Below are 21,195 nucleotides of genomic sequence, written 5' to 3'. Positions count from 1 at the left end.
GGTGTAGCCGGGCAATGAATGTGAAAGGACGCGTTTTGTCGAAGCATTTGTTACTCGGAAATTTCAGAAGCTCATACAGTTCCAGAGGCAGAAACCTAGAGTTTATAGTAGACCTGCTATACATGAGCACCGCATTAGTCAGAAGATTTGCTTGGCGACTCAATCAGCATTATACTCCCACTGAAGACCAGGTAATCTGCAAGGAAATCAAGGGTGAATCGAACCCGAAAAAGGAATTTCCCAGAATGACAGGTGGGTTGCCCAGGTTAAAGGTAAAGGCTTTAAGGAAACAAATTTTCTACCGCGATCAAGCCTGGCATATCCCTGAAAGATACAGGCATAGGAAAAATCATCCAGATCACAGAAGGGGCTTCAGAGGCTTAGGGAAAAGTCTCGTTGCGAAGATAGAGAGGAGCAACGCAGACTAGGTTTTTGTAAACCCTTACAGGGTGGCAATGAAAAGGCTGCAAAGATCAGCTCTGGTGATTTGTCCACACCGCCGAAACAGCAGAAGGCAAGAGGTCGTCAAGTTCAACGAGTGCGTGACACCTCCAGTAGTCCAGAAGGAGATGAAGGAAATATGGTGTAAGATCTGCCACAACGAGGCTTTTCACTAGCACTTTCGAGGCGTGCCTAAACGAAGGAATATTTTTGCATTACCGTTAGTGGAGAAACCAAAAGTTGTTGTTACTTTTCAAACCCAATAAGTCATCTGAAGATCCAGCATTATATCCCTTGATTTGCTTGTTGATTAAATGGGGAACATGATGGTGAGAGTAATCTACACCGGACGTCTCCCCATTGTCGAAAACAAGAACGGCTTATCGGAGCGTCAGAGTGGGTTTCGGCACGTCTACTCTACGGTGGATGTAACGAGCATGGTGGTGAATTTGTCAAAACACGTGTTGAGTTCTGGCGGCTGTTGTGCCATGTTGGCATTGGATATCAGAATGCATGTAACTTAGTTAACTGGAATTAAATTAAAGGAGCGTTTTCTGACATGGGTGTTCCAGAGGGCGGTCTCTGATACGGGGCGGACCAGAGCCGTAAAAATTACATTGTTACAAGGGAGTTACCACAAAGCTCAGTGCTGGATACAGTGGAATGCCATATATAATGAAGTAGTCCTTTTTTTGGCTCCAGAAGAGGCTACATTTGCCGGCTTTCTGTATGGGGTTTCTATATTGTAACAGCAAAGTACACAGAGTATGTGGAGATTTACGCGGCGGAGACATTGACCGATAAAGTCTGGCTGGCGGATGAGGAAACGAAAGCGTTCTTAATAATGAACCGTATAAAGAAGAATACAGTGAAAGTCGGTGGACACGCTATTGTGTCTAATCCGGCTACCAAATGCCTGAAGGTGATGATTTATGTCAAATTGAGCTTTAGGGAATACCAAAAGTATGTGTATCAAAAGGCAGCTTTCCCCACCTCGACATCCATTTTGCTTTACAGGTCGCCTGTGTGGGTGGTGGAAAACTCTGAGAGACGAAAGCAGAAGAATTGTACACAGGTCTTGAAAGTAGGTTAGTAGTGTTAAGGGTTTCCACGTAGGAAACCTTGTTTCTCATTGTCAAGATGACGGTCCACAGTTTCCTGGTATACTTGTAAACTTTTATGCAGGCGAAAGAAAAGCTTTACTCTTTGGTGTCTGAAATCTATGCCCTGGCTCTGTTTGCTAACACACTAATGATTACCTCAGGGGTCGCCAACGATTCTTAAAGGGTCGCTTACGATACGGGGAGTGGCGTCCTCGAGATCCCCGAGCAAGTAGTTCTGACCCCCTAGGTGGAGTAATACCTGTGTCTTGAAGAAGAGCGAACTGCTAATAACCGATACACGCCGGGACACAGTGGGAGCCCCGGAGCTGTCAATAACTCCTTGTAGACGTCGATGGGGTGCTCTGAGCCTAGTTCTGCAACGGTGGTAGTTGTGGCGTGTATCAGCAGCCAGGCCCTTCGGCACCCTGACGGAGTAGTGCGCATTGAACCGGTATTAGTAGACCGCGTTGTCCCGATCGAGCGCTGATCCATTCACGAGTTCCGGGAAAAGCTAATCGTAGCTCGAGCCTCAGAAAACTGGGGTAGGGGCTTTGTCCCCGAGAGTATATCCGTTCCTGACGTTGCGACCCGCTTACTTGCACACAATGCACACAAACAATACGGACGAGGAGATAGTAGGAATGGAAAGTGAGCTGGCAGCACGAAAATGTGTCGCTCGCCCCAGCGCCCCCCGAAGAGCGCAGCAAGGGCTAAAATACCCAACGGGACATCGGGATGCGCAAACAGAGAAGAAGAGTCGCGAAGTGATGCGGCACCTGCAACTGAGTCGGCAATCCAGACAGTACCACGCAGTGCTATAGTTTCGGAAAGATGCACAGTGGAAACTGCCGAAACTAACCAGATGGTTTCGATTATAAGCGGAGGGGGCACTGTCGACTACTCTGGCGAAGGCTGAAGAGGAAAGGCTTATTAAGAAATGCACGGCAGTTGTGAAGCGCATGCCATTTGCGACGTTACTTCAGAAAAACGTCAGAAAAGGGTGGAAAACGAGCTGCTGGAGCTGGAGGAGCTCCTGGACAGAATTTCGTACTACAAACGGATATGGAGACTAAAAGAAAATCCGCGGGAAGCCGACACAACCACGCCTCCCGATTGGAGAGAGAAAAAACGAAAGGAGGAAAGGGCATCTGAAGAAGACTTCACCCAGGTACTTTCCAGGACTCAAAAGAAGAAGGCGGAAAGGGACAAGAGACAACAACACGCCCATTATCAGAAAAACTTTTGCTTAAAATTAAGGTGGCCAGGAAGGACGGAGCACCAAAAAAAAGTTGGAGAGACGAAGAAGGACTAGACTGCCAGATCTGCTTATCAAGCCAACGGAAGGCAAGACTTTTGTGGAAGTCCTCAGTGAAATCTGAAGATAGCGGAGCAGAAATGTCTTCTATTCGAAAAACGAATCATGATGGAGTCCCTAGAACAACAAATAAAATTACGTTCTGTGAAGTAGCCAAGGGGCTTTTGGGAGAGAAAACTTTGGTTTCCAGCCTGGAACCTACGTACTCTCTGGAAATCCAAAACTTTGACCGCCTCATAGAAAAGAACGAGGTAGAAAAGATCATTAAACGCGAATATCCGGAGGTAACCAATGCCCGGATTGGTATCACCTCCGCGAACTCCCGGGGTCAAAAACTTGCTGTGGTCGAAGTTGGAGCAATACGGGGGGAAGCTTTTAAACAGCGGGAAAATCGAAATTGGTTGGGTATTGTGGATATGAATCTGGCACCCCCCAACCAGATGCTTGGATTATGGGCACACGTCTGCAACCTGTCGGGGACCTGACAGAAGGGCAATATGCCGTAAATGCGGTCAGGCAGGCCATAACGCAAACATCTGCAACTAAAAGGAGAGCTGCGTCCTATGCAGGGACAGTGGTGGGTTTGATGAGAATGTTGCGCACATTGCGGGCTCGGGGCGATGTTTACTATTCAGAGCAGAATTGGAAAGAGCTAGCAGCACGTGGTCAACATGATTTGCATCCTATAAATTAATATGCACCGGAGTGCAACCGCTCACGAATTACTAACTCAGTTCGCTGCGGAGTCCAAAACGGATTTAGTGGCCATGAGTGAGTAGTACCGAAACAAGGACCCAACTTCATGGCATCTTGACATATCAGGTACTGCTGCTATCTGGGTTTGAGACAGCGTCCCATATCGTTCGGCGAGTCGATCATCCAGTCCAAACCAGCGGGAAAGTACCTTGGGCTGGCTCTTGATTCAAAGATGAGCTTTTTGCGAGCAAATCAAAACAGCAGCTAACAAGGCTGCAGCTGGAGTTTCGGCGTTAAGTAGGCTAACGCTCTGGCAGGCAGGTATATAGTAGTCGTCTCGTGCAAGTACAGAAACGGTGAGCTTTGCGGGTGGCGTCTGCCTACCGCACTGTCTCTGAACCGGCCGTAATGGTGATCGTTGGTGTGATCCCCGTTGCCCTTCTTGTTAAGGAGCGTCAAGCCATATACAAGCGGAAGGGAGAAGAACCAAGGGGGGTGGTTGCTCGTGAAGAACGGCAATGCACCCTAGATGAGTGGCAATTCTCTTGGCAAAATGAAACTAGAGGAAAATGAACTGCGCGGCTCATTGACAACTTAGGGGTATGGCTGAATTGCAGGCATAGTGAGACTGAGCATTTCCTTACTTAGTTCTTAAGTGACCATGGAGGTTTTCAGTCTTACCTGCAGAAAATTTCTAAAGGTTCGATCTCCGGATTGTGTGTTTTGCAGTGGAGTTGTGGGCGACGCCCTGCATACCTTTTTTTCCTTGTGGAAGGTGGGATGGGGTTCGTCAGCAGCCCTTTTTAAACATAAGGGATTTCTCTTCAGATAACATTGTCAAGGAGATGTTGAGGAGCGCTAACAAGTGAAGCCGAGTTGTCCATTACGTTCTAGTCCTTCTCGTTGCAAAGAAGATTGTGCTCGACCGGTGGAGCAGTTGGACGGCAGCGAGTTCCTTGAACTGACAATTCTCTTCCTCCTCTCCCTTCCCGTTGGTGAAAGGAATTCGCTGATTTGAAGACTCCGCAAGGTGGGAGAATTCGGGGACTAGCAGGAAGTAATGTGACAAACGGTTGCATGCCAGCTCTCTGATGATGGGGAGGTGTTTAGTTGGTACTCCGGCGACGTACCGTTGCGAGTGTTCAACCCTCTGTACGTAAATGCATTCACCTACCCCACCTCTAAGAAAAAACATTAACGATGGCCCCTTGCTCAAGGAGGCTACACACAGGAGATTCGCCTCCCGGCGCATTGTTCGAATTTGTATGGTAGACGAAAAGCTTTGCATATGTTCAAAGTTCGTCGATCACTTGCACATGAATAATCTCGCGCGTGTACTCTGGTGTTAGTGCTTTGTATGTGATGCAGGGCATTGGAAACAGGCACAAGAAACCCATCAGTTAGCTACGTTTTACTTATCCCGCCGGTACGCAATGACATTCAGTGCCCCCTGAAAACTTGATTTGCTCCTCCTGTGTGTAGTCTTCTTGCACTACCTTTCTTCTAAGGATGGAGTTCAATATCTGGTATGCTCTGTCTTGCGAAGTTCGGTGTTTAAATGGTGAACAGATATCACCCGTCAGAACTTAACCTTGTAATTACCTGCTGGAGTGGTCTTAAGGTAGCTTCACCAGTGCATTCCAAATGGAGTCCATCGTTAAAACCTTGGTTAGCAAATTCTTGGCTCTGTTCGTTTTCTCTATAGACTCTTCTAAGGGATGGTAAATTGTCTTTCTGACATTCCTTAGAGGAAATTTCTATGGAAGCGACCACAAAGGAGGCTGCAGCTTGTGCATACGTCCCGTGTTTCTACGGAAGGAATCAGCTTCATTGGAAAACCTTGTTCAAAATATAAATGGTGTCAAAATATGGTCTAACAGCCAAGCAGGTTAACCAGGCGAAGTCAGATGGAGTGGGATGAAGTAATCTTCGCATCTTTTTTTAAGACGATAATTAGATTGCGTATTAATTCGCTTCGATAAATTTCCTATATTTATTGACCCAATTTCAAAAGGAGAATTTCGGCAAGCACTCCTCACTCGAGTTTATTGCACAATACCTGGTTCATTGCATAGTATCTGGATCATTCTCTCTCTCGGACACCAACTCGTCGTCGTTGGGTAGTTGTGGTAGTTTACTGTAACTAAGGGTGTCAAAAACACATGAAGATGCAAATAAAGGATTGCAACTTTCCAAGTGGTAAGAAGTCATGGACTTCGAATTCACCCGCGACTTTGAGAAATCAGTTCGTCGCCAAAGCACGGAATTTGGAGGCCCCACCAGATTCATGTTCCCCAACGGAGAAGTCTGTAGAAGACACGCTCTCCGCTAGTGGAAAATCTACATCAGGTGTTTACGGCGCGATCAGTCAGAAAGGATAGTACAGCGACTCTCTTAATGAAAGGAACTGAAAATCTGACTAAGGCCGGCCTGCCGGTGACACTGTTGTCTAACTCTTTCATAAAACGAGGGAGGAAGGCTCGGCAGGAGGAAATTTTAGCCGCAAAGGAGGAAGGACTACAGGCTTGCCTGTCAGAACCTTCCCCACCGCCTGTACCAGGGAAAACGGAAGAAAGGGAAACTGGTGATATGAACGCAGCTGGTCTAATTCCAGTATGTGGAAACAGATCTAGGCAGCCCGGACACCGTGAAGAAGGGAGGGCTCCCAGCCGATGACAACGGAAGACGCTGCGAAAAAAGCCAAGTTTCTTGGGAATGAGAACATGGACGTTGCTACACCACCAAGTGTAGCGATATCCAGAGAAATCGGCCGCATCAAAGCGGAACTATCGGCGAAAGGACAAGCTGGTAACCTCGGTGAGACTGCACTTATGGCTACAAACAACAGAGTTAATTGAATTAACCTGCAGCATGCCAAAGTTTCTTCCTGTCTACTAGCGGCAAGAGTGGCAAAGTTGCAGGACTGTCCTTATATATTTCTGGTTCAAGAGCCATGGTTCCGTTTTAACCAAAGGCAACACGCCTACCAGAAAGGCAAATCCACGGAGACAGCACTCCATGAACTCCCGGTAAAGATTGAAAAGGCGATATCCGAAAAAAATATGCCTCAGGCGCATTCAATTATGCCTTATTCGCGGTAATTTGTGATGCGGCAAGATAGTATGGAATCGAACCGCTGTTAATCAGTTGGATCCTTCACATGCTAGAGTGGTCGGCCAAAAGTCTATTGAAGCAGGATGTCTTAGGGGCTGCTCACAGGGAGGGGTTCTCTCTCCTCTGTTTAGGTTCCTAGTAGTGGATACCCTGCTGTGGCTCCTGGTGGACAAAAAAGTCTTTGCGTAAGCATTTGCGGACGATTTAGCTGTAATAATTATCGGTAAGTTTGCGGACACGGAAAGCAGCCAACGACGGATTTAGAGTCGATACCATTGGAGCGTAGAAAGGCGGCCAATCATATGATCAAGAGTCTATCTGGAAATTCCTTGGGAAACATCTGGTAGCTCTGATGCCGACCGATCATATGGTTTCCAGATTCGTCTTTGAAAAGACATATACTATCGTCATCACCGAAAGAGAAGAATGGTGGACAAATGGCCATGGGTCTTTTCAGATTACAGACTTAATAATCTTCACCGACGGGTCAGTCATGGAGGGCAGATCGAGCGCTGGGGTTTTCTCGGGGAATCCGATTATAGAACAGGCCCGACCTCTCGGAAAAATGACGACCACATTCCAGGCGGAGATATATGCTATTTCATTGGCAACAGAAGAATGTCAGCGACAAAAATTGAGGGGTCGCACCATTCGAATCTTTTCCGTCAGTCGGGCGGCATTATCATCACTAAACAGCAATGACAGACATATTAGGCCAGTTGGTATGGAGTTCTCATCAGGTGCTACTGAAACTTGGCCGACTGAACGAACCATTCCTGATGTGGGTGCCTGGGCACTCTAACTTCGCTGGTAATGAGGAGGCTGACAGACTGGCTCGCCGCGGGTCTGGATCCACAATGATGGGGCCTGAACCAGCTCTTGGAATCCGACCAGATGGTCTACTTTGAAGGACGAAATTGCAAGGATTCATGCGACTGAGTGGAGAAATTTGGACTCTTGCTGGCAGGCGAAAATCCTTGTGAAAGACCCTAAGGCCACTAGAGCGGCATTTTTGTTGTCCCTTAAGAAGTGAGACATGAAAACCCTAGTAGGGCTTTTAACGGGACACTGTTCCTTAAACTACCATTTAGAAAAGATTGCGGTGGTTGTTTTGGCTATGTGCAGCCATTGTGAGGAGGAGTTAGAGACGGCCGTGCCCTTTTTATGCAGCTGTCCGGCCTCCTCAGATCTCAGACGAAGATACCTTGGTAAGGTTTTCTTCAATGAACAATCTGCACACTTTTTGCCTCTGGAGAATGTTCCCAGATTCGTTAAAGCCTGCGAACGCAGTAGGCGGGAAGCCATTGAATAGGCAATTTATCGGGATAGCACAATAGACCTAACAATGACCTGAGTGCTCGGAGCTGCGGCTCCCCCCAGTAAACTAAACTAACTAACAATGGACTACTAGGATCGGAGTGCTCAGAGGCTTTGGCTCTCCCCCACCTCAAAGACGTATATGGGGATAGTTGGTCCCGGAAATATGTATTTGTATCTATTTTACATAATTATTAGCCAATAAAGGACGTTCACATCTTTTTCTTACAATGGTTGATTGCTTATTAGTTCACTTATATGACATTTCGGGAAGGGGCGGCGATATTAGGTTGTCAGGTCAGTTTTCTTATCACTACAAATCGGTAACACTTTGGCTGAATATAAGCCACACCCAGTCCTGGTCCATCACGCAACAAGGTAGTCCACATAAGTCCTTCCAAATGACTGAGTATCCCCGAAACGAAATAGTTGCTGTTGCTATTGATGTGATTAAAATCGAATTCTTGTGTGAAATTCCACACGATTGTAGCGTGTTCCGCTGCCCCTGATAACATATAGACAGGGGTGCATTGCGAAAGATACCAAACCGTCTGGGGGTTGTAGGGTTGAACTTGCTGAGAAAGGGGACATGTCGTTTGTCCTGTCTCGTTGTGTTATTGTTAACACGGTCGACATCAAATTTTACACCATGTCACCGCGAGCCTTTGTTTTCCTTTCGAATGTTGTCGTAATTGATTGGGAAATGTGTAAATTGGGTGGTGTTCCTTGCCAAGGTCGGATAGTAACGAGATTGTATCGAATTCGACAGAATAAGGGCAATAATGCCTGGCACTTGGAGACATGGCAATTCAGATTACTAACGTTGGCTGGCTGGGAATTTTTTCTGCGGATCTGGCAGCTGCAATGGCGATTCTTAGTAGCCATGGTTTCACCTTTACCATTGACTAGTCAACTGGCTCAGATACTTAATAACTTTGTTTGTTACTCATAGGAGACCCCGAACAACTCAATGATTCATTGCTCCCGTGGATGGAACCGACTTGAAGTTTACTTTCGACAAGTTAGTGGAAACCACTCCATTCAAGACCAGCTCAAGTCTCGTGAGTGCCATTTATCGATCAATTTGATTATAATTATCTTTCATGCAGCAACAAAAAGTTGGAGAAGAAATCAAGTTGCCGGCATTAATCGAATCGGATCAAAGGTCCACCTCCGTATGTCTGTGCTACCGAAAATTGTCGAAAGCGGAAGTAGAACGATAAGCTCTTACGCAAAAGCCAAAATACCAGTTTCAAACCAATTCAACTTGTGAATGAATTTAAGATACAACTATCGGAAAAGATACTTTCAAGCTTTAATGGAAGGAAGTAGAAGTCTTTCGAAACTAATGCTCTTTGCGCAAGTGCGATTAGCACAGATTATTATTATGGATTTCTCTCGAATGGAATTTAAATTTTGAGTCGTTAGAAATAATGCTAGTGTCCTTGAGGGGTCTACAGGAAATCAATTAAGGTGATATCTGTACCCCATCAAATTTTCCAATTCAGAATGCATCCAAATTGTATCTTCTTGAAATACTAAACAAACAATAGCAGTGCCACGAAGGCTCTTCCTATTCTTTATACTTTCGAGATATTTACGATCCTCTATTCATCTTGGATGTCGTGAGTAGCGCAAATTTGCAGGCCAGTCGTTTGGACCTGAAAAATCAACAACGTCACCATAGTGAGCATTATGAAACCTGGCCGCAGACGTAAAAATGCAAACCACCTTCAACATCTCCAAAAAGCAGATGAAGAGAAAAAGATATAAAAAAAATTAAGAAAAAAGATAAACGAAATTAATAAAATTAATAAAAAAAAGATATCCAAGGTGACTTGTTTTCTCCCCGCTGGCTTTGGCTAGTTTTGTGGTCATCAGAGTGCAATGATTTCTCTTTCCCGGTTACGGTGCGGATATGGGAATGTTGGGGACGTGGTTACGAGTGTGGACGATATGGATTGGATCTGGAAACAGATACCCTTGATGAATTGTTGATGGTGTTTAGTATGTACATAGTTGCGACTTAAAGCTTGACCATTGATCATTCAATGGTGCATTACTAGTTTCTCACGTACTAAAGGTAAACCACAAAGTGGCCGGAGGACCATAAAAGCTGCATTGGAATGTCGTGAAGTCAGCGTAGATTAGAGCGTGTTGGCCATTTAATTCGTCTAGTTAACGTAGACAATGTAAATGAGGTGATCGAAGCTTAGCTGCAATGAACGGTACTGTTTCATATGATTCAGTTTCTGCAATTCACATGTATCTACTTCCAACGTAACAGATCAGGTGTTGATTACTGAGTATCGTAGTTAGCTGACTGATGATTGGATCGAAGATATGGAGCCCGACATTTTGTTTCTTACAGTTCCACTTCTATTAGTCATTTGATTTATAGAACTTGGCTTCCTGATTGGGAGTCACGCAGCTACTAGCTTACATAAGTCAGGGTTCCTTGAGTAGATCACCTTGTATGTGCCTCCTCGTTCGTCGCATAGATTATCCTATGGATACCCACGAACTCAGAGCAGGATCCAAATTCGTGACCACCTGCTTCGGGAAGAAAATGAGCAACAAACCAGAATAAGAGTTACTTCCGGGTTATCATGAGTTGACCTCGTAGGTCCGCTAGCAGCTAAGAGCAGGTCCACTGACAAGTCCTCCCGCAGTAGTGGGAACCATGGCTACCGTGGAATCAAATGTTACAAGCGCGATGGATGGGATAGAACTTGTTCCATTGACGGACCCGTTCAGAAGAAGCTCGATTCACCGTAGATCCCCACCCTTACAGGCACACGCCCTCGCGAATGAAAATTATATTCCCAAGGAGGCGACATAACGTGCAGCGACAAATCGGGAGGCATTAGGTTAGCGTACGGCAAGGCCCAGGATGAAAGAGGAGGTTGAAAAAGTAAGCCAGACAACACAAGTGACGCCTCCAAAAAACTTGGAAGAGGAGAAACGGGGGAAGAGGCATTGCGAACTGTTGAGTCAACTCCCAAAAAAGTGAAGTAAGATTCGCAGCAGAATGGATTGGGATTCATATGCAACGCACCTGACCAACAACATGGCTCACCTACTATAACATGTTGATATCCGGAGCAAACCGGAACTGGAAACTGTGGTAGAAGGCCTCAACAAAGTCGTCATTTGAGCACATAAGGCCAACTGTCCGACTAAGACAGTTAAGTCATCAAGCGATGTACCCTGGTGGAACAGCAGCCTGGCCAGAATGAGAATGGAGGGGGTAAAATTACCCGGGGATTGGCCGAAGTACAGAAATGCACTGAATGCGTATAGCAATTCAGGGTCAGGGAAGCAAAACGGAACAACTGCAGGAAATTCTGTGAAGGTATAGAACAAACTACAGTCAGAGCCCCGCTGATACAAGCAACAACGGTACCAGTCTATACCAAGTGCATGGCTTATCATTCATACTAGTGGATGCAACACCTACCTAAATCTCTACCGAACTAAGGAGTACGGCACCCGTGTTGAAACGCAACACCACGCCGAGGCCCAAAGGTCTCTTCTCGCTTGAGCAAAACCACAACCCCTATGAAACTCCCACTAGGAGGCCAACTGCAAACAACCGAGCTGTACTCATATACAACGGGAGTTCACCCGAAGTATGAGAGTCCAGGGGCTATCGCGGTTCCCATGGTACCAGTATACCCCTGGTAAGGTTTCCTGACCAAATTGCCACTTCAGATGAGTCCCCGTGCAGACTCGGGTCTGATTGCCCTAATTAGGCCTTTGGAGCATTCGCCTACTGCATCACGGCCGGAAAGCCAAAGTGAGTACAGCTTCTCCCGCTGCCACCACTATGGAGACTCTTCTCGGCCACTTGGTTTTGGTTTGATCGACAGGGTTGCCGCCCCGTCTTCCTCACCGCCACCTCTGAGCACCAGAACAAACTACAGAAGCAACCAAGCTATACAAGGATATAGCCAAAGGCAGGTCAATGTATTCTGTCTATTTTGCTATCATTGCTATTCTAACCGACAGCGAAGCGGCTAATAAGGCACTTGAGTTTTACCCGGTAAATTCCAAACTGGTAGGGGAATGCCTTGACAAACTGAACTGCTCGCTCAATAAGGTCTGAATACTCTAGGTTGGGATGGAAGGCAATGAAGCAGCAGATGAATTGGCCAGGAAAGGACATCACTACATGGACCAGAACCCTTTTATGGAATCGCAAACGGGTACGTGACTATAACTTTAAACTTGGTAGGATCTTATAGCGTACATTGCCGCAATAAGAACTTGGTGATTCTAGGATGAACTTAAGGTGGGTTTTGCTGCCAATTACTATAAATTGTAGTAATATACTATTATTAACTTTATTTGAACAGATATCGGTTGAAGAATATTTCGAACCCTAGGTACCATATAGGAGCAGCCTCCTGTTTTTTTCAGATTTTTTAGTTGGGTAGTTTCTGAGAATGAGTCCGCGAAAGAAATGATCACTTTCAGCTCCTGCACTCCCCACCTTTCTAACAAGTGTCAAAACTAAGACCGTCATCAGAAAATAATAGTCGAGATCTTTCATTGCATACCCCACATGACTAAATTTGGTGAACAAAAATTGACACCTTCCTTTTGCATATATGAGGACCCCCCCCCCCTCCCCCCCTAAATTCTACCTAGAAAGATGTAATTTACTGTAAGCGTGAGCGGTCACAATTCCCACTTTTCCACCAATTTGGTGTCAATCATTATAACCGTTTCCAAGGCAAATTCGTGTGACAGGCAGGCAGACGAACAAACAGACGGGAAGGGAACAGATCTCTCTAAAGAGGTGCTTCAAATGTCTAATATTTTGATACTTCGCGAAGGCGATCGGTCCGATGTCGAAGATGTGCGGAGGAAAGACATATTGCTAAGAAGTGAAATAAGGACCCAAAATGCATTTTGTGCCAAGGAAAGGAGGGAAGGGATTGCCGGAAGTGATAAATGCCCGCAATTTAAATAGAATCGCACAGGATTTGCTTGCGAAGACCACTCACGAATTCGCGATGGAGATTGCTATCATGTGTGAACCATATAGAGACCTTGACGGTCGTGTATGGGTCACAGATTCGACTAGTAGAGCGGAGATAGGGGCGTATCGTCGTCAAGCCATACAATATAGCATGGATCAGGTGATTAGAGGCTTTGTGTAGGCAAAAATAAGCGCTTTATACCTGTATAGCTGCTACGGCCCACCGAGCCTCATACTGCCTGAGTTTGAAGACTTGTTAGTCAATTTTGTCCGAAATGCAAGGGAACGAGGTCTAAAGGTGATAGCCAGTGACTTTAATGAGTGGGCCATTACGTAGGGTAATAAAGAGATCAACGTACCGCTCAAGCTGCTGGGAAGTTTTATGTAGCCGCAATACCGGAGAGAGGGTGTGAATACCCCTAAAGAGGATGTGGAAGCCTGGAGAAAGTTCGGCTTCTCGGAAAAAGAGAGATAGGGGGTACGATCGGAGGTATCATTATCTTCAAGCGTGGCGAAGGATCATACGCTGACATTCTCAAGAAAGTGAACCCCGTCCCTGAACTTACTGCTTTGGGAAATAATGGTAGACGGCCTCAGAAAGGAGACCCTATGCTGGAGCTCAAGAAGTCCAAGGATATAACGCCAAATAAACTCTTGAGCCAAATTGGAAAGTCCTTAAGACAGGAAGCCGAAATCAAGGCTAGCACACCGGAGATCTTTATAGTCTGCAAGGATATAGATGAGGTCACTATGAAGGAGGGGGTTCGAGAGGTTTTAGAAAAAGAGTTTGACCTCATTGGACTTCAAAATTCAGCGGTGAAGATGCTACAAAAAGCCTACGGTGGGACACAAACCACCATCATTAGTCTACCGGTGGAGGTAGTACTCAAACGTTTGGCAACAGGGAGAGTAAAAATAGGTTGGGTTATATGTCGCCTTAGAGAGCGATACCTGCTCTCTGAAACGATGTCTTAGATGCCTTGGCTTCGATCGTATCGCGAAGGCATGTTCCAGTGCCGATGACAGGTCGAAGCCGGAGATGCGGAGCGGAAGCCACATCAGCAAGGGCTGTGGAGCAGTCCGAAATTGTCTACTGTGCAAAGGGGCTGGACCATCGGCACATTGCACGCAGCAGTAGATGCCTGGAAGAAGGAGAGCCCTTAATACAAGTCGCAGATGAGGTTGATACAAATCAACCTCAAGCATTGCGAGGCGGCGCGGGATTTACTCTCGCAAATCATCCGCGAGAAAAAAACATCAATGGGCCATAATTAGTGAGCCAAATCCAAACCACCGTGGTAGCCTTTGTGTCAAAGACCAAATGGGCCAAGCTTCACCATGGTGGTGGCGAAGGTGAAAAGCGTCCACATCTACAGTTGCCATGCTCCATCAAGTGCTAGATTTGCCGAGTATGCGCAGGTGTTTGCCGCTCTGGTTTTGGATGCAAGAGGACATTAGCCGACCATAATTGCAGATACGCATTAAAGCGTGGGCTCTTGAGTGGGGCAGCCGGACAACTAATGTGAGGGAGGAGGTGAAGCAGTCTCTGACTAATTGCCTCTGCCGTGGTAAGAAACCGTAAAGCCACCTTCGCCTAATATGAGGGGAAGTGTTCTCCTCGTAGCATTCGCGGAACTAGACGTGGTAGTGGCTAATGTTGGGGCCTTGTACACCCTCCCGGGGAAGGGGCCTGGTGTCTATAGTGAACCTAACATACGTGAGTACCGCTTCAGGCAGTAGAATCGCTTGGCATGTCAGTGAGGACTATACTCACAGTGACCACCAGGCAATCTGCATGGAAATCAAGGATGGATCAAGCTCGAAACAGGATTTCTCGCAGAATGCTGGGTGGTATGCTCGATTTGATAGCAAAAGTTTTTGAGGGGGACACGTTTTCAGCGGTGCTCAAACCCTACATATCGCTGAATGGTACGTCTATAGAAAAAGCAAACCAAATCACCCGATGGGTGACGGAAGCGTGCGACGCTATGCCCAGAAAGCAAACCAACTACTGGTGGAACAACGAAATCGCAAGTTTGCGAGGCTTTGCCAGAAGCTCAGGGGAAATACAGAGGCACAGAGGCAACTGCAAAGCAAAACGAACTGCTTCAAACAGCTGCGTGATAATGCCGACATAAACCCTTGGGTAAGGGCTGCAGAATGGCAATGAAAAGGCTGCGGAGCTCACCCCAGGCGATCTTTCTGGGCCTCTTGAAACACATTGTTGCAACTCTGTTCCCCCACCACGAAAATAAGGGAAGGCAAACGGTTGTCTATCGAAATGAGGGCATAATACCTTCAGGAACTCTAGAGGACTTGCGGCAAATATGTGGTGGGATCGGTGACGGCAAGGCCTCGGGTTTGGATAGCATTCCCAACCGAGTTTGGTTGAACTGGCAGTGAAGACTAGGCCCGCCTTTTTACCAATACTTTCGAGACGTCCCTAAAAGAAGGAATATTCCCTGTCCAAAAGCAAAAGTTAGTGTTGCTTCCGAAACCTGGCAAGTCATCTGGAAACCCAGCACCATATCATCCTATCTGCCTGCTGGAAACAATGGGGGAAGATGATGGGGGGAGTCATCAACAACAGGCTCCTACCCATCGTCGAAGCCAGCAATGGTTTATCAGAATGCTAGTTTGGATTCCGACGTGCACATTCTACGGTAGACAGCATGGTAGTAAACCTGGCAAAACGCGCACTGATCTCTGTGTTGTATGCGTTAGCGCTGGATGTTAAAAACGCATTCAACTCGGCCAACTGGAACAGAATTAAAAGGGCGTTGGCTGACATAAGTGTCACCGGGTATTTAGCGAATTTGGTGGAAAACTACCTCTCAGCGAGGATTCTCTGGTACGGGACGGATGAGGGCCCAAAAGAGTACATTGTCACAGCCGGAGTACTACAGGGATCGGTACTTGGTCCACTGCTCTGGAATATCATCTATAATGGGGAGCTTGCTCTTCCCGTGCCAGAAGGGACTACGATTGTCGTGTCGTGTGCTGTGGTTGTTACAGCAAAACATCCAGAAGATATGGAGGTGTACGCGACAGAAACAGCAAGAGCGGTAAAGTCCTGGCTAGAAAGAGCCGCGCTGACCTTGGCGCACTCGAAAACGGAAGCAGCCTTAATAACCAAGTGCAAGAAAAATAACACTGTGAAAGTGGAAGATATACGGTGGATATACGGTCGTATCAAAGCCGGCTATCAAATACCTGGGGGTGGTAATTGACACCAAATTGAGCTTTAGAGAAGACCTAGAATATGCATGCCAAAAGGCAACCAATGCCAACGTGGCACTTGCAAAAATGTTGCCGATTATTGGTGGTCCGAAACACTGTTGGACGTTGCTTCTGGTCGCAGTGGTGCGTTCCATTCTGCTTTACTCGTCACCTGTGTGGGTAGAGGTGCTTGCAAACTCTCAGAGGCAGAAGCAGGTGAAATCGGTTTACCGGCGGATCGCTTTGAGGGATTGCAGTGCTTTTAGAAACCCATCAGATGAGGCAATATTGGTGGTAACAGGCATGATCCCTGTCGACATTCTGGTAAAAGAAATGAGTGTGCTGTATCATGCAAGACAAATGGAGAGGAGGATCCTCAACCAAGTGTTGGGCAAGAGCGTAAGCCCGGAGAACTTACTTACGGAGATGCTGAGGTCCGAGGAGATCTGGTTTACGGTTTGCTCTGCAAACGTACAAATACATGAGGAGTTGCTGAAGCAGCAAATAAGGAGGAAAACCGAAAGTAGGAGAAGGCCTAAGGGCAAACCTACCCCGCGAAGTAATATTTAAGTGATGTCACGTGGGGCTAGGGCTGGAGAGACCGTGGGGTTTTTTTTTGTGTAGCTCCGGCGTTTGTGCGGCGGAGCTGAGGCGGAAGTATAATATCTTTCTAAGATTTTACACCTCCGTGTACGAAAAAAAGGTTTCTCAGCCTAGCCTCTGACATATTCTCCCAGGTGCGTTAACCTAGAATATGTGTGCAGGTTGTTAGTTTAAATCGTAGTTGACAGCCACGTGTTTGCAGTTCGACTTGTTGCTCCATTTTGTTTCAAATTTCTTACACTATCCTTCGATATCAGTAATGACCTAGCAAGAATCTCAATCTTCTTTCGGCTTAGGGAGCTTTTTGCCTCGCTGATATCCCCGGCAATTTTGAAGATTGGTTTACATGCTTGCATTTGGATATGGAGATGAAGGGGGGTTAACCATAAAAAACTACCAAGGATGTCGTTGGGCGTGCTATTATTTCCCCAGTGATACAGCAACAAGTTAGTCCTTTTTAAGGTTTTACCCTCACCACCTTATTAACATCGGTTTACTGTCTGTTCGTTAGTCTGTCTTTTATCTTTTCCGAAAGTGGAAATCTTCCAAAGACACTGATACACATGTTCCAGCGTGTGGGATTTTTATCCACTAAAACCACCCTTTAACTCCTGTCCATTTCCCCGCGGAACTACTATAAAGTATTTCGTCGTCGGGTGGACATGGCTCTACCCTCTCCCCTCGCTCATCTATTGCGTTCGCAACCGCGCCTACCACGCCTACTCTGAATCTCTCAACGCGCATTGAATCGGCCCTACCATGTCGTTTACTACATTCCAGCTCTCCTAGCATGCAAGAATTTTTTCCGGTGCTATTGTTTCCCCCAATGTCTCCTCTAGATTCTTCCTTTCCTCAACAAATCTAGGACAATGGAAGAAAATATGCTCCGGGTCCTCCGGAACACCGACGCCGCTGTGACAGTTAGGTCTCGGATCATGCTCTGGCTATCGACAGACTTTTAGTATCGCCAGTACTTCCGCTTGGAACACACTGACGAAACCTAAGAGACCATACGACTGGGATACACTGTATGTTCGAGAAAATCCCCGCTCTGACTTCAGATACCATCTTTGATCCATCGATCCAGCGGTGTACATCCAGAGAGCCATCCTCGGCCGGAGACCCCATTTCTTTACAAAGGTTCTCTTACAGGCAAAATTTCGTCCATTACTATAAATCTGAGTACCGGAGAGATGCGTCACCTTGGGGGGTGCCTCTATTCACAGCTCTGGACAAGTGGTTGCCTCCCAGATCTGACTGGATTATCCTGGTACATAGCATGGATATAATCCAATGCGTAAGATACCCTTCCAATCCAATACTAATCAAGGCTTCCTTGATGGCGTTGGTACTAACATTGTTGAATGCTTCTCCTATACCTAAGAAAGCAGTTAGGGTATACTGCTTCTACTGAATTGACCGCTCAATCGTGCCAATTACCTTGTGGAGGGCGGTTTCTGTGGATTTTGCTTTGAGGTAGGCATGCTGGGAATTACAGAAGGACGTTCTCTCCTTAATCGCCGCCATGAGGCTGATTAGTCGAAGGTCCTTCGGCGACTGATGGTCACGCCTGCCCGCTTTCGGTGTGAAGACCACTTCTGGTACGTATCCAAAAGAGGTGCACCTCGGGTAAATCTAAACAATCCACGGCGCAACCCTTTCCTGCTGCTTCTGTAGCATGACTGGTATTATTGGGGTCCTTGAAGGGTTTGGAGACCCCTGAGGCAAGATCTAGACTGAAAACTATTCAACTGTGAGAAGGATTTCTGGTCAGACACTCTTCAGTTGTCCACCCTAAAAATCCCATTGTCGATTATTAGGGTGATATCAAGGACCTCCTCTCAACCGTCACAACCGTCAACCTCCGAGCTGCGGAAATAGAAGGTTGGTGTACTGCCCCTGTTACACAACGATAGGTTTGTAGTAATAATAAAATCAAAGAAAGATTCACCTCTCTAGTTGATTTTCTAGAAAATATACACGTTCTCTGCCCCCGCCTGCTGCCGTTTGACCACGACTAAGTCGCTGGAGCTCAAGTTCGGACACAGTAAAGGGTGCAGACTCTCCCCGCGAGGTAACATGCTCTAGGTCTGTCCTGATCAGCATCTCCTGTGCTGTGGAATAAATCGGTCGCCTCCGACCCAAGACTCCTGTATTAGCGCGATGTCGATGCCTTTCTTTAGGAGGAAAGGTTTGCTGTCTGTCTGGGATTCCTCCTCCTTGATAACTACCCAGTCGTCCATAGGAATCCTGGGGTTTTGAAGGTACAGGGATTGAACGAGCTTGTCTTTTTTTATGCGGATCTTCGGCAACCAGATGCGAGCGACCGGTCTCCTGGGAATCTCGTCATAGGGGGATGACATTGAACTTTATGCTTCCAGGCGTCGCTGATCTTATGAACCGAGACAGTCTCTGGAAAATTGGTCCTCGCAAGCTATAACATGGTAGCCGCGGACTACCTGAGAAGGAATGAAAGCAGAGGATGGATTCCGTGTGCTTGTCTTTGGCGTTCAGGAAATACTCAATGATTATCTCCGACAGGTTGGCCTCAACATTGGTCTACACCTGTGGCGCTAGTTTGCCGCTAGTGGAATCTCCATTCGCCAGCGGTACACGTAGGTGGTTCCTGGCCACGTCGCTAAAGGGTTTCGCAGTTCGTAGCCCGTCGGTTGGCTGTTGCTGCTTTCTTTTCTCCAGATGTTGTTTAGCGTCCGAGCTGTTGCCCACTCTGGTATTTAGGGAGATTTTTTTCATCCCGCTCGTCGACAGTACCGGCGTCCTCATTCTTTGCAAATTTGTTGAGAATATGCAAGGCCTTTTGGTATTGGCTTTTGTGCAGAATTCCAATGGGCCTTCGGTTTCCGGTGACCGGCGTTCTTGTTGGTTTTTACTTTTGAGGGATCCCCCCGACTTCGAGGGTTTCGGGTTAGGAGCACTATGTCTGGTACTCGCTATACCCGGCTTGACGGAATTGGATTCCAGACTGGAAACCTCTAGTCCATCTGCGGCCTCGCTCCGGGAGGTACGTATGATTGATTTCAGCACAGTGGGGTTATGGCTGTCATCGAGTGTGCTGGCCTCGGTGCTACTGTTAGCTCGTCCTTCGATGATGCGTCTGGTATCACCACGGTTTCTTCTATTGTCGTTTTGTTTGCTTTTTTCTAAATAATTGAGTCCATGTCTTGCTGGCTAATCCGCCATCAGGATAAGGGTTTTATTTGAAGGTGCCGAAGGTATTCAGAGTTGGCATAGTAAATACCAAGCTCCCAATTCGGCACCCAGCCCTCGGCGTACGCTGTTCGATCTTGGCTTGGGGTTGTATTAGCACCTTCTTCAGTGCAGGGAGGACGATCCCTGGGCTGTTGCTTTCGCTTGTCCTCTCGCCAGATCCTCTTGCTCCTAACACAACCAGGAGATAAGCAAATCCTTGCTAGTTGGATGAGCCTACTTCCAGCTCTAGACACTCTTGGTCCGTCTTGATTAGGGATCCGTGTCAGGGGTTTTGACAGCAGCAGCCTTCTTCAGCCAATCTGTTTCGGAGAGAATCGTAAATGAACTGGTTTCCAATAGAGTATACCAGAATCGAAGTCTAAATTCAGGTTCCCGTCTATTAGTTCAGGGTTGCTCTTCAATCTAAGTTGAATCTTCACGATCGAAGTGTTTTTGAGCTCCGTATTGATTGTTTTTCTATTTTTACGGTAGGCTACCAAGATTTTAGTTTTTCCGGGGAAAGTAAAACGATATTCCCAGTGTTCCTTTTCCGGGATAAGGCCATAGGGCTAGTTGATGCTGAGAGTCTCGAGGGAAGGGGTTGTTCTTGTATACCATTTGTTGTCACATTTGTTTATAAAAAGATTGACCTTTCCGATATGGTATCACCGCTTTTAGAATAATTTTATGAGAAACTTAGATACAGATATACCGGATATAATCATCCAAGCCATCAAGTTAGGGGACATGATCGGCAGCATGTTTGTTTTTGGCATGGCTAGAGCGGTGGCCATCCGTCTATACATCCACCAACTTATCTATCTACGAACTTAATGGAGCCTCGATCATTAGTGCAATTGTTACTTATGCATACCTCGATCTTCAATGGCTGGCAAGTTGGAATCACCAATTTCGTTGGTTGAATCTTGTCCACGGTGATCACTTGGGCTTTTTTTCCCAAAAAAATTTACAACAGGTTACGCGTACCCAACAGTGATGTTGTATGAAACTCAGTCGCACCTACAACTCTACTCGTTGTTGTTTTTTTTTTTCGGTATCTTAACTGCGATCCGTCACATATCCAATCCCCTATGCGAAAATGTAATAGTACTATCATGTTGTCAGGTTCATGCAAAGGTACTCAAATGCAGATCCCCAGGTTAAGATCATTTACTCCAGACCCCACTTGA

Source organism: Hermetia illucens, chromosome 2 (assembly GCF_905115235.1).
Source record: "Hermetia illucens chromosome 2, iHerIll2.2.curated.20191125, whole genome shotgun sequence".
Taxonomy (NCBI): Eukaryota; Metazoa; Arthropoda; class Insecta; order Diptera; family Stratiomyidae; genus Hermetia; species Hermetia illucens.
This window is presented reverse-complemented; position numbering follows the sequence as displayed.